The sequence below is a fragment of the Pelodiscus sinensis genome, chromosome 2, assembly GCF_052426305.1.
Source record: "Pelodiscus sinensis isolate ZL-2025 chromosome 2, ASM5242630v1, whole genome shotgun sequence".
In the NCBI taxonomy this organism is placed as follows: domain Eukaryota; kingdom Metazoa; phylum Chordata; order Testudines; family Trionychidae; genus Pelodiscus; species Pelodiscus sinensis.
In genome coordinates, this window is record NC_143053.1 from 87,581,819 (window position 1) to 87,592,742 (window position 10,924).

Sequence of the window (10,924 nt, forward strand, 5' to 3'; positions counted from 1 at the left end):
GTCTGGGTCTCTCCTTTGCACAACATCTAGCCACTATTATTTTGTAGCTTGGAAGAACTGAGGCTGGCTTCTGAAGTGAGGGGCCAGGCTTGGAGGCCACAGTCAGCCACTGTGGCAGCAGAGACATGGGACTGCTGATAAACCCATGGAAGGGGGACGAGAGACAACTATAGTGGGCACTGCTGGAGGGCAGTGTCCTGAAGAGGATGCCATGGCTTGGGAGCAACATGGGCCCAGAGTCCAACCTGAAACAGAGCAGAATGACAGGGGAGACACCAGCCAGAGGGTGGCACCCTGCTGACAAGAGCTAATTCCCAATGCTACTGGAAGGAGGTGCCGTGGTAATGAGTCACACCCTGTGACATCTGGCAGCCAGTTGCTTGCTGCTGGACTGGTTGGCTTTGCTTTCACAGGAAGAACATGGAAGACCTTTTTTTCTCACATAAAAGGTGTTGGGATTTGCACTGAGCATCTCTGCAATTCCTAACACATGGTTTTTGTAGTCCTGTGGAGAAAAATGTGAACATGGTTTATAGTCCATCCCTCAGGGGAGGAGAAGAGGGGAGCCACACGCCAACAGGGCAGAGGAGCTTGCATAAGGAGCAGAGAAAGAAGTCATTCTCTTACGTATAAAGGAAAAAGAATGTGTTTTATAGCATTTCAGAGATTCCACATTGCATGGAAATCAGCCTCTTGCCAAAAAAGTAAAGTTCCTCTTTCTCCTCCTTCCTGGAAGATTTTTTTTCATAATAAAATGCATATTGATTTCATCACACTTTCCCTCTAACAGTAGCCTCCAAACATTGCTTACTAAAGACAGCTTTCTGGACTTCTGTGCAGGTTCTAGATAATCATCTCATGGGGGAAAAACAAGTGAACAATTGTATAAAGAAACGAGTTTGCATTTCAGGTAATTTCCTATTTTGTTTTTCTCTCCTGTTTATGAGGACATATGCACACAAACCCATTCTTCGCCTCTGAGGGGATTCACATGGCTCATGCTGCTAGTTCTCCAGATGAAGTAGAATAATCCTCTGTTGCATCATAATCATCTCCACAGCAAAGGAAGATGATGTCACAAGCAAAAGATTCTAATTGCAAGTGGGATAGTAGGAGAGTGAACAGAGAACTTCTTAAGAACAGAGGCTCCATATGTTTTCCTCATGTGCAGTAATGCATGCAGAGGAATACAAAGTGAGAGATGGGCAGGTGTGGATCAGACAATGGATGTGATCAGCTGTGGAGGCCAGGGACTAGAGAGTGTCCAGAGCCTTACCACCATGGATACCTGAGCAACTACACAGACAGGCTGCTCCTTCCACACTTGCAGTCGTGTCCCCATCCTGGTGTTGCTAATGCTCGCAAAGTTATCATCAGCCTCATATTTGATGTTTATCTTAGGAAAGGTTGACATGGCAGCTGGGAGTGAGCCTCCACCCTAGAAAGGGCAGACCGATTTGTGCTAGTTAGTCTCGAGCTAGTGCATTAAGTATAGTAGAATGGCTGCTGCAGCTTTTGCTGCATTTCAGGCTCTCAAGACCACCTGATCCTCTGGGTCTCAGCTCAGATGTCCAGATCCTTGAATTTGATGACAGCAGCATCTCTGATTTTAATTTTGAAGAGAAAGTACTTATCTTGTCTTCCTGGCAGCAGGGAAAAACTTGAAAATATCACTTGAATACACCTCAAAGGTTCAAAAACAGGAAAGCCATCAGGAGTACGAGGAAGAAAAGGAGAGGAAGATGTACTAGGAATAACGGGGCTTCTTCTTCGGGTAGTGTTCCCGTGGGTGCTCCACTGTGGGTGTTGGGCTCGTCCCGGTGCCGCAGTTTGGAGAAGTTTTAGCTGTTATCCGCCGGACCGCGCATACGCGGCAGCCATTTTGTGGCTTTTGCGCCGTTTCTACTCGTGCGGTCTGGCCCCGTCAGTTCCTTCTGACCGTCTTTGGGTGCAGACAGAGAAATAGCTCCCTCTCGCGACCATCCTGTCTGGATTCAAAGAGAGGAGAGTTTGTACATAGTTCATTAGTTAGTGTTTTCGTAGTTTCTATACTTGTTAGTTAGTTAATTAGTTAAAAAAAATTAAATTAGGATTCATTGTTATTTCATTTCAACTATGCCTGGGTCACCGGGCTTCAAAAAGTCCCTAACATGCCGGGACGCTATGCCCGTTTCAGACGGGCACTCCTCCTGCATCAAGTGCCTTGGGGAAGGTCACATCCCCCAGAAATGTCAGCACTGCTCATGGCTGACGGCCAGAGCACGGCGCGATCGTGAAATGCGCCTTAAGATGCTCTTATTTGACAAGGCACTCCAACCACAGACAGGAGCTGAAGAGCAAGCAGCTGGAGCTCGCCAGCCCTCTTCTGTGGCGACAAGCTCTCGAGCACGTCATTTCCCATCGTGTTCCTTGCCAGCGATGGGGCTGAGCTCCGGAGGCAAACCAAGCACCTCCTATAAGGTGGCAGCTCCAAAGCAGCACAAGGACAAGCTGGTCCGAAGCCGACCTCGGCACCAACACTGATTTCATCACCGAAGGTGACCTCGGCACCGAAGGTGGCTTGGGTGACTCCAGCACTTCCGGCACCCGACCCCACACCGGCACCGAGATCGGCACCGGAGGGGCTGACAACACTGCACGAGAGCTGTGTGCAGGCACTGTTACAAACAACTCAGTCGGCACCAGCATCCTGATCACACCTTACTGCATCTTCACACGCAGCACTGGAACTGCCAGCACTGCTGAGACACTTGCCGACCCCATCATAGCCTCTGAGGATCTCTACACCAAGTGCTTTTCCACCCACACCCTTGATGCAGGCGTCTCCCTCCTCAATGAGTGGGTGACCACCAGTGAGCCCAGGACCGACGACTTTTTTCCCAGAACCACTCTCTCTACCTCGGCACCATGAGCGACCAAGACACAGTGTTTCCTCTCCATCAAGACACCGCTATTATAGACGCTATCGATTGCCATCTCCTTGCTGCTCTTATCTTAGGGCTAGGTCTCTGAGATCCCCCTCCTATTTTTAGGATTCCAGATACAGGGACAACTACAGGCACTCACATTACTCTAGATATGATGACCGCTGGCATCCACATCACGACCACCGAGACCGCTATTCCCGCTCAATTCGTTCATCGCCATCTCCGGCTCCATCACATCTCACTCGCAACAGGAGTAGATCTTCTACTCCGGCGACGCTCAGACCACATACCCCATCCGGCGACTTACCTCCCACACAACAACCCATAGCAGAACCACCACACTTTCCTGAGGTGGAGGCACCACAACGGCTCTCTCCCACAGACATGGCTTCCTCTTCTCCGGATGACGCCAACCTCACCAGAGATGACCTTAAAGAGTTCCAGGACCTTTTCCGCTGTGTGGCGGACACAAACGTAAAGCTCACAGAAGTTCAACAGAAGCAACACCATCTGCTGCTCAACCTGTACCCTTCTTCCCATGCTTCTAAGGTCGCATTGCCTCTGGACGAGGCTATATTTGAAATTGCCAAAGCTATCTGGCCAAGCACCTGCCACGGCCCCACCAACAAATAAAAGGCCGATAAGATATTATGTCCCAGCCATGGGGATGGAATACTTGTTCACCCATCCCCAAGCTAACTTGCTGGTCATGGGCACAGCGCAACAACGTGCCAAAGCTCCACAATATAAGGGAAATGCTGGGGACAAACACAATAAATGCCTCGACCTGCTCAGGCGCAAAGTATACTCTTTAGCCACTTCCATCCTCTGAATGGTCAACTACTCTGCGTTGCTTGCCAACCATAACTTCGACAATTACACGAAGTTGGCCCAGCTACTTGAGCATCTGCCAGACACAAAGCGCCAATTGCTTAAGGCCATCATCCAGGAGGGCTACATGGCTTCCCGTTCGGCACTGAACATAGCCCTGGACACAGCAGATGCAGCAGCTAGAACGACAGCAACATCTATTGTCATGAGTAGGGCCTCCTGGCTCCACATGTCGGCGGACCCCAGGGAAATTCAATCTAAAGTTGAAGATCTGCCTTTTGACACCCAGGGCTTATTTGAGGAAAAAAACGAATCAACTTCTCCATACTGGTAAGGACTCACGTGCCACCTTGAGAACCTTAGGCATGTATACGCCTCCATACTGCTGCCAAAAGTATACACCTTATCAAAGACAGGTGAAGAGGCCGTCCCCCTTTGTGCAGACACAGCACTATGAACAGCAATGCTTCAAACAACGTCCTCAAAAACGATGTCCGTAGGCTCCAAGACCCACAGCTCAGCCACAATCCAAGCAGCAATTTTGACATGCTGCTCGAGGGTTTGCAAACTATCCCAACTCTTTTGCTGCAAATGCCGATACCTCTCTTTTCCATCACTGACTCCGGTCCTTCCAACATCGTTGGGCCACAATAACAATGGACAAATGAGTCATGCAGCTCATAACAATGGGCTATGTAATTCCTTTCACTTCCCATCCACCTACCACCCTTCCCCCCTCCCTGTCCCTTTTCAGGGACCCATCTCATGAGCTCTTCCTCAAACAAGAGGTGGACCACCTCCTCAGCATTGGAGCTATAGAGAGGATACCTCTACCTTTCCACAGCAAGGGATTATACTCCCGTTATTTTCTAACACAGAAAAAGTCTGGCGGCTGGAGACCCATATTAGACCTCTGCGGTCTCAACCAATACGTACAGAGGCAACAGTTCAAGATGGTAATTCTCACCACCATCATTCCGGCATTGTAACAAGAAGACTGGTTTGCATCCCTCGATTTGAAAGACGCCTATTTCCACATCACAGTTCACCCCACTCATAGGCGCTTTCTTCGCTTCCTCGTATGTTCCGAACATTACCAATACAAAGTTCTCCCATTCTGTCTTTTGTCAGCACCAAGGGTGCTCTCCAAGACACTTGTGGTCGTGGCGGCTTTTCTGCAACATCTGGGAATTATAATCTTCCCTTACTTTGACGACTGCCTCCTTAGGGCTCGCTCCTTCCATGACGCTTCTGTCGTGATGTCCACAACAAGACTACTTTTTGACAGTTTAGGTCACCTAAGAACATAAGAATGGCTGTACTGGGTCAGACCACAGGTCTATCTAGCCCAGTATCCTGTCTGCCAACAGTGGCCAGCACCAGGTGCCCCAGAGAGAGTGGACCAAAGACAAAGATCAAGCGATTTGTCTCCTACCATCCCTCTCCAGCCTCTGACAAACAGAGGCGAAGACACCATTTTATCCCCTGGCTAATAGCCTTTTATGGACCTAACCTCCATGAAATTATCTAGCTTCTCTTTAAATTCTATTATAGTCCTAGCCTTTACAGCCTCCTCTGGCAAGGAGTTCCACAGGTTGACTACACGCTGTGTGAAGAAGAACTTTCTTTTATTAGTTTTAAACCTGCTCCCCATTAATTTCATTTGGTGTCCTCTAGTTCTTCTATTTAGGGAACTAATAAATAACTTTTCTTTATCGGCCCTTTCCACACCACTCATGATTTTATATATCTCTATCATATCCCCCCTCAGTCTCCTCTTTTCTAAACTGAAAAGTCTCAGTCGCTTTAACCTCTCCTCATATGGGACCTGTTCCAAACCCCTAATCATTTTAGTTGCCCTTTTCTGTCTCATAGTCAATATCCAGAAATCTTCCCTCATTCCTCAACAGTCTATTGATTTTATAGGCGCTCATCTAGACTCGGTAATGGCACACGCCTACCTCCCTGATACCAGACTCACTATGATCCAAGACCTGGTCCAAGTTCTTACTACCAGCCCCACAGTTCTGGTCCTCACCTGTTTGCAACTGATGGGGCATATGGCAGCCACGACTTATGTCGTGGCACATGCACACCTTCATTTCAGATGTCTGCAACAGTGGATAGCGACGATTTACACACATCACAAGCGCGACGTGCACAGAATGGTCCCTGTATCAAATGCGGTCAGACAGTCCACCACTTGAGGGACTATTCCCCACAATATGCTAGCAGGCATCCCATTCCACACACCCCAGTCTACCGTACAGATTATAACGGATGCCTCCCTTCTCGGCTGGGGAACCCGTATGCACAACAAACAGGTACAGAGCCATTGGTCACCACAAGAATCGCTCTTCCACATAAATCTCCTGGAATTATGAGAAGTATACAATGCTTGCAACCACTTTCTTCCGTGGATACGCGACCAGTGTGTACAAGTTCTTACGGACAATATGACAATAGTCTATTACATAAACAAGCAGGGTGGAGCCCACTCCCATATGCTCTGCAGAGAAGCCATGCATCTCTGGGAATGGTGTATATGCCACAACATCATAATTACCGCAGCATATCTCCCGGAAGATGACAACACCACCGCAAACACGTCTAGCCGTCATTTTGCACAGCAGCATGAATGGGAACTACACCCAAAAGTTTTAGAGAACATATTCCAACTCTGGGGCCACCCAACTACAGATCTTTTCACCACGCAGTACAATATGAACTTGCAGGGGACCGTCTGCGTCCCCCCATCCCCCAAGTAACACCCCCTTTTCACGTATTGGGTGCCTTTTAGTTTATTGAATTATGCGCTTTTACAATTTTCAAGATGCGCCCGGTTGCCCCCCTGCTTGCTGGGGAAGGGGGTCCGGGCCCATCCTAGCTCCGGACCCCGACCCAGGGCCCTAAGGTCAGGACACGCGTTCCTGCCTAGCGGAGGGGGTTGAAAACCCCTAAACTCCCCCGCTCTCGGGGTCCGGAGCGAGGGTGGGCCAGGACCCCCTTCCCCAGCAAGCAGGGGGGCAACCGGGCGCATCTTGAAAATTGTAAAAGCGCATAATTCAATAAACTAAAAGGCACCCAATACGCGAAAAGGGGGTGTTACTTGCGGGTTGGGGGGACGCAGACGCGGGTGGTCCCCTACAGAAGTGCAACCATTACTGCTCCAGAGCCAACATAGGCTGAGAATCGAAGGGCGATGCCTTCCTCCTCCACTGGGGCCATCACCTCCTGTACGTGTTTCCACCCATTCCCCTAATACACAAGGTCCTAGAGAAAACAATAGCAGACAGAGCAACTCTAATCCTTGTAGCTCCATTCTGGCCGCACCAGATGTGGTTTCCTTACCTTCTCCACATGTCATCTCATCCACCGTATCGCCTTCCCAGTCGGCCCGATCTTCTGATGCAGAAACGAGGGCAACTATTTCATCCGCAACTGGATCACCTCGCTCTATCTGCTTGGTTCCTGACACCTGCCAACAAAAAAGATTAGGGACCTCGGCAGCTGTCGACCATGTGCTCCTGCACAGCAGGAAAACTTCTACCCAGAACACCTACTTGTATAAATGGAAAAGGTTCACTCAATGGTGTGCACACAAGAACATGGACCCTCATAACGTGCCACTATATTCCATTATCGATTACATTTTACACTTCAAGAGCAGTGCGCTTTCCCTATCATCCCTGAAAGTCCAATTGGCGGCCATCACAGCCTTTAGACAGCCGATCGAGGGCTATACCATTTTCTCGCATCCCACTACAAAAAGATTCCTCAAGGGTCTACGCAACCTCTTTCCGGAGCGTAAACAACCCCCTGATCTGTGGAACCTTGAATTGTTCTAGATACACTGATGCTGCTACCCTTTGAACCATTGGCCACGTCCGATTCTAACTGTCTCACCATGAAAGTTGTGTTCCTACTAGTGATTACATCTGCTCGCAGAGTAGGGGAATTGGCAGCTTTATCAGCATCACCCCCTACACGATTTTCACGAAGCAGTTATTCTACGACCACAACCAGCGTTCTTACCCAAAGTCAACTCCAGTTTCCATATAAATGAACCAATCATTCTACCTGTGTTCTATCCTAGGCCGCACATCTCTGAACACCATACTAGATTCCACTCGCTGGACATCCATAGCACACTCACGTTCTATGTAGACAGAACTTGTGATGTACAGAAAACTGACCATCTATTCATCTCTCTAGACGGCCACACTAAAGGCCGTCCGTTTTCATCCCAACAAATACCAAAGATAATTGTGTCATGCATCACCAGGAGCTATCAAATGAGAAATGTCACATTTCCCCATAGGGTCAGGGCCCACTCTACCAGAGCAGTAGCATCCTCAACAGCCTTCCTTAAAGAGTCCCTATGAAGGACATTTGCCGGGTGGCAACGTGGTCTTCTGAATTTACCTTTGCGAACCACTATGCACTTTCCAGGGTCATTGCCTCAGACACAGCAGTAGCCAATGCCGTCCTTTCTTCAGAGGCACCAAATTGACTCTGACCCTCCTCTGTGAGTTGGCTATTGCTGTGGAATCACCCACAGTGGAGCACCCATGGGCACACTACCCGAAGAAGAAGAAGTTACTCACCTTGTGCAGTAACGATGGTTCTTTGAGATGTGTCCCCCTGTGGGTGCTCCACGACTCGCCCTCCTCCCCTCTTCGCAGTCTCTTGTTTTGTCCTGCAGACCTCGATGGAAGAGGAACTGGCGGGGCCGGACTGCGTGAGCAGAAATGGCGTGAAAGCCACAAAATGGCCGCCACGCATGCGCGGTCCAGCGGACACCGGCTAAAACATCTCCGAACTGCAGCACTGGGACAAGCCCGACACCCACAGTGGAGCACCCACGGGGACACACACCTCGAAGAACCATCGTTTCTGCACAAGGCGAGTAACTTCTTCTCCAGCAACAACCATAGATGCTTCAGACTTTTGTGAACTTGCAGGCTCCTCACTTCCCTTTGTAGTCCATGGAAAACTCCATTATGACACCTTTCTACATCTCCCCTCAACATTCAATGTGGCAATAAGGTCTGCATATTTACCCCTGCCACTCTGCCCCGGGGCAGTAATGGCCATCACAGCTTCACGTGCACTGACATGCAAAAATGGATGTGAATGTTCTTTCCCTGTATTACATTCTATCCCATTACGTTTTTTTGCAATTCAAAAGAAAATATGCTCGGGTTTTTCTTTGTATTGGATTTGTTACTGAATACAATTCTATTATTTGGAAAATAATTCATTTTTATTAACTCACAACATATGCTGCAGAGTGCCTTGCAATTCTGAAAGCACCTGCTTATTTGTTGAGGCCCAGTGTGACTCAACTCAAAGGATCGGTGACACAGTGACAATGAAACACAGATGACATTATGGGATGGAGACAATTGCATGTTGGGATGTTGGCCCTTTGTTCCCATGCGATCTTGTGCAGTTGTTTCTGCCCCACCATGCATTGCCAGTACTTCTCAAAAGACAAAGCATGCTGAACAGTGGTGGATTGTATCCTGGGATTCCTATCTACATGAGCTTGCCTGGTGAATATATGCAGTGCAGATACTAGAAGTCAAGGTTGCATGCAAACAAGTGATATACTCACAGTGGCACCTTTATGCCCATGTAATTTGCACTGACCAAACTTTGTAGCACAGATACATGGGCAGGCAAGAATGTTGGGTAAGATGTCCAATGACAAACGTACCTTCACGAGGAGAAAACGTGGGGGCTAATGTGCTCTTTAAGGTAGCAGAGGAAGGCATATGAAGAACCAATGGCTAGAAACTGAAACCTGACCATTTAGAAATAAGGCATAGATGTTTAACACAAAGGGTCCCTTGCCCCCCAAATGCCACGAGGGCAGGAGGGGCAATGCGTCAGCAGCCAGCACAGAGCTGGATGGTTTTGGGTATTCTCTAGGCCCCACGCTTTGGGCAGTCCAGGGGATTAGTGGCAGTAGGGATTGGGTTCACCCCTGCATTCAACGATAGTGGGAAATAGAGCAATAAGGCTGGGAGCTTATGGGAGGAGGCTTGGGGGAAGAGGTGGGGTGGGAATGGGAGAGGAGCAGTGCATGTGCAGGAAGAGGCAGGGGAGAGCAGGGGTAGGGCAGGAAGAGGTGGAGTCTGGAGGGTGGGTTGTCCCTGGACCTGTATCCTCCTAGGGATGGCCTTCCCTCAGACTAGGGGTGGTGCAGGGAGAAGACACTTGAGGGTGGGGGGTCATATGGCCTTGTGTCCTCCCCCTGCAGTTGTCTATGAGTTGAGAGTGATTAGCCATCAGAGAAAATTACCATGATGGATTTTCCATGATGGATTTTCCATCTCCTGGTGTTTTCAGATCATGATTGGATGCTTTTCTGTATGATATGGTTTAGTCAAACTCAAGTTAATGGGCTCAGTTTGGGTGACTGGGTGAAATATAATAGCCTGTGATATACAGGAGATCAGATTGGGTAATATAATGGTCCCTTCTGGCCTTGAAGGCTGTGAATTCTGCACTTTTATAGGGAATTTCTTGATAAGGGAGATATTTGACCTTCCCTGGGAGATTATTTGAAGCAGTTTAAATTAATAAAAAGCAAAGTCTTAGTCACACTAGTCTTAGTCAATAGTTCCTTTGTTCTGAGAATAGCTGTAAAGCAGCTAATAGCTGACCAGAATTATATGAAGCATTGTGTCAGGGGTCAGAGTGATAAACCTATACATGGAAAAATCATCTCCGCAGTCCATCTACCTTCCCCTTTGATCACAGGTGTGTTCTCCCGTTCCACTTCAGTAACCAAATAAATTAACATCTAAAATGAGAAATAGCTTGAAAGCTGATATAAAAGGACCAAGTGTCCAAGGTAACACTAAGGGACAGGAGAGAGCAGTGGGTATAAATTATACTGATTTCACTATGTGGTACTGGCAGCATAATTTCCTGCAAAGGAGATAATCTTTCCCCATGATTCATTTGTCCAAATGTGTGCCTCTCATTGGCTGAAGAAAGAAAGGGACACAAAAAATGGCATTCTTGAAGTATCTCTCTGAAGATTTATAGTTAAGCAAATTTAACATTCACTGGAAGAAAGATATTGATATCCTGCCTATGGTATGGGAACGGCCTTGTGCTCTGAGGGCAGGCAATCCAGATTCATAAATGTT